This window comes from Penaeus monodon, chromosome 35 (genome assembly GCF_015228065.2).
Source record: "Penaeus monodon isolate SGIC_2016 chromosome 35, NSTDA_Pmon_1, whole genome shotgun sequence".
NCBI lineage: Eukaryota > Metazoa > Arthropoda > Malacostraca > Decapoda > Penaeidae > Penaeus > Penaeus monodon.
The window spans coordinates 2,370,016-2,374,212 of record NC_051420.1 but is presented as its reverse complement, the minus strand read 5'-3'; the positions used below and the strand labels follow the sequence as shown (position 1 = coordinate 2,374,212).

Genomic DNA, 4,197 nt, shown 5'->3' with positions numbered 1-4,197 from the left:
ATAATATAATTTAATAATTTTATATAAATATATATAAATTTTATTAAAATTTATTTTTAGATATATTTTATTATATATAATATTTATATATTATTATATACTTTTAAAACATAATTATTTTATACATATATTAATATATTTTTACTATGTCATATTATATGTATTATTTTATATATCTATATTTTTTATAAAAATTTTTATATAAAATTTTATATTCTAATTTATATTCATATATTTAAAACATATTAATTATTATATTCTAAATCCTATATTTATATATATAAACTATTATATATATATATTATTTTATAATTATTATTCTATTATATATATATCTACATTATATATTTTTAATACATATAATATTAATTATATTTAAAATATATAATTATATATAACACCACATTATGTATTATATATTATACATATATCTATATATATATAATATATAAAATATTATTATATATATAAATATATATATATGTGTGTGTGTTGGGGTGTGTGTTGTGTGGGTTGTGTTGTGTGTGTGTGTTTTGTGTGTCATATATATAATATTTTATATATTATATATATATATATTATATTAATATGTGAAGATAATGATAGATAGATAGATAGAATAGGTAGATAGATATCTTATTAATATATATATACATATATATTAATTTTATATATAATATATAAATATAATTTTTTATTTTTTATATATACACACACCATACACACCACACACCCACATATATATATATATATTTTATATATAAAATTTTATATTAATATATATTATATATATAATATTATATATATTAATATATATGTTTGTGTGTGTGTGTGTGTGTGTGGTGTGCTTATATATATATATATATTTTATATATATATATATATTATATATTTTATATCCATTATATATTAAAAATTTATATATATATACATTAATTTTTTATTATATATATTTATATATATTTATATTTTATATAAAGGGTTATAACTACCTATATTCATACTATAATATTAAAATTTTATTTTAATATATTATATATAATTTTATATATTATTAGTTTATTAATATTATATTAATATATTATATATATATTATATATTATATATATAATACATTATATACACCACACCCACACACACACACACACACACACACACACACCAACCATATATTATATATATATATTATATATAATAAAATATATATATATATATATATATATATCCCATATACATAAACCGTATTCATAATGACAAATGTAGAAAAGTATGAATAGAATGAATATCTTCAAATACAAGAGATGTTTTTGGGCCGGTTTCGATTGCGTCTTCGTCAGAAATACATACATCAGAGAAATTACATAAAATATATATCAGGCTGAGCTGACAAAATACCTGACTGTGACCCCCTTATTCGTTGCTTGCAAAATTGTTGCAGTGCCCTTTTGATGATCGGGAACCTGCCCGATCCCGTGTTGACATTACTCTCCGTCGCGATGTATGCTGCTTCCATAATTTTTCTTTCAGTTTGTTCAGTCCTCCATGGACTATTTCTGCGTCCTTCCAATTCGGTAATGTCCAGCTTCATCTACATTACCCCCATGGCATTGGAAGTTCTGTGGTGACGGATGTCAGCTCGTGTTCGCTGATCCTGGTGCTAAAACCCACGGCCTGTTTCCCCGAGTATGCTGTATCGAAACCCGCTGCGGGGTATGCGATATAAAACACCACAAGGGTTGCTTTCGGGCTGCTTTCTTCACGTATTAAGTCATGTATCTTTTCCCCGGATGTGCTGGCGATTCTCACTGTTTTTGCCGAGTATCTGCTGATCGCCTGGGAAATTTTGCATGACGGTAAAATGAGAACATTACTAGAAGAAGGTGCGGGTCTGCTCTTACAAATACTCTCTTGTATTGTGAAGATATTCATTCTCATTCATACCTTTCTGCATATACATATACATATATATATATTATATTTTATATTAATATATATATATAATTATATATATATATATATACATATACATATACATACACACAACACACACAACACACACACACACACACACACACACACACCCCAATATATATATATATATATATATGCATATATATTGTATATATATTGTATATTTTAATTTTATATATATATATATATATATATATATATATTAATATATATTATGTATATTGTATGTATATATATATACACATACATATGTATATTGTACATATATGTATGTATATATATATATATATATATATATATATATATATCAAAACTATAATGGACTAAGGATAGATCTGTGTGGCAACCCGATTGCTATAGGTGTCGTGGAAGAATCGGTATTACTGCAAATTGCATGTTCATCACGTGCACACCAATACCTAATGGATCAACGAAGAAACACTCATCTAACGCAATATCGTCTTTATTTGTGTGCAATAATGTGGAATGCTTTTGCAAGGTCAAGGAACACTGACTGCAGATATAATTTGTTATCCAGAGCATTGTTTATCTCTCAGCAGTATGATGAGAGTCATTGTGTGGGAAAGATTTAGCAAAGCGAAATGTTAAAAAAACAAAAAAGGGGAAAGCACGGGAAAAACACGAATATGTCCAAAGCCATTTGTCCGTTCCCCCCTTTGTTGCTTTGTATTTTTAGTACATTTATTGGATAAATTTGCACTCATCAAATGCATAAAGATGAAAAACAGCATACATACAACATAACTTATGATTAACACAATGCCGTTGGCAAAATGCCGTTTTTTTTTTTTTTTTTTAATATCTGCACATATATGGCTCTCCTAGTGCTTAGCCACAAAGGAGTCAGTTGAATTTCCTTGAATTGCCGGGAAAAACGTTTTCTTTTACTAGTGCTATCAATATTGATGGTGTTATTTTTATTACAGACTTTATAATTACTATAATGTTATTGACATTATTATTGAAACAATAAAATAACATAAATATTTTAAAAAATCAGGGAAAAGGGGATACAGGAGAGACATAATTGGCTTAGTACAATGGAGTCATATATGTGTAAAACATTGATAAAATAACTCCAAATACATACATGCCTGTCGGGTTTTGAGTTGAGCAGATAACTGTGAAACATACTATATACTCTGCTGACATGAATGGGTTCGTGCCGAAATTTATTTACATGGCTTTCTCAAAGGATTCGCTAATCTAGGGCAATACGAAAACAAGTCGATAATTTTCCAGTAGCGACTTTAATCCCCGTCTTTAGTACTGCCGCAACTCGAGCTGCTTGAACATTTTCGGATAGGTTCTTGCTCCCGATCTAAGTTCAAGCTAAACCCGGGAATGAACAATGATGACATGTTTCCCAATCATGAAAGGGTTTTGGACAATGTGAAAGGTTCAAATTATCTTGGAGTTTTTTTAACTAATCCATTTTGTATTCACGAATAAAAAAGAATTACCATTCAAAAACGCCATAGTTTTCTCTCAATAACATCTGGAAAGACGAAAGCATTACCTTTCGGACAAAATGAGTTATGAACTCTTATTTTTTCCCATTGCATCATATGGTTCTGAGTGTTTTTGGGGGCTGAAGAAAATAGACAGAAAAAGTCAATAGTTTCTGAAATGTGGTGTTACAGACGAGTACTATGTATTAACTGGCCGAGAAGAAAACAATATAAAGTGCTGAGAAAAATAAATTGTAAAGACCGGCTGTTGGACCATCCCTTTAACAAAAGGAATTAAAGTTTATTTGTCATGTGATGAAGTAAAAGTATTGAAAAACTTGCTGACGGGATTTGGGGATAGGAAACAAAAGAAGACGCAAACCGAGCAGACTAAGGACAACATCAAGATTTTGCGGGCTGTCCGATGGTACGGTGGAAAGAAACGCAAAATCGAGTTGAGTGACGAGGATAGTGGAGAGTCCACGGCGCTCAAAAATGAGCATACCGTTATTGATGATGGGTACCTCCTCTTTTTCATATTCACAGACGATGTAAAATTCTTGCTCTGGGTAATTTCGGATGGGTGCTCTCTTTAGGGATAGGAAGGCCCCTAATTTCTTAAAAAAGATCCTAAAAAAACCTTTACTCTTTAGCTAAAATACAAAAAGCGATTACTAAAATTTTAAAAAAAACTCGCAGTAATGAATTAAACGACAATATACAAAAAATAAGTTGAAAAGGTTTTTGGGCAAAG

At 28.3% G+C, this 4,197-nt stretch overlaps 1 protein-coding gene across 1 annotated transcript in view; it reads left to right on the top strand.

The window, feature by feature from the left end:
* LOC119595009 (mucin-5AC-like) overlaps positions 1-4,197 on the top strand; it is a 72,227-nt gene that overhangs the window by 53,218 nt on the left and 14,812 nt on the right. The window lies entirely within an intron of this gene.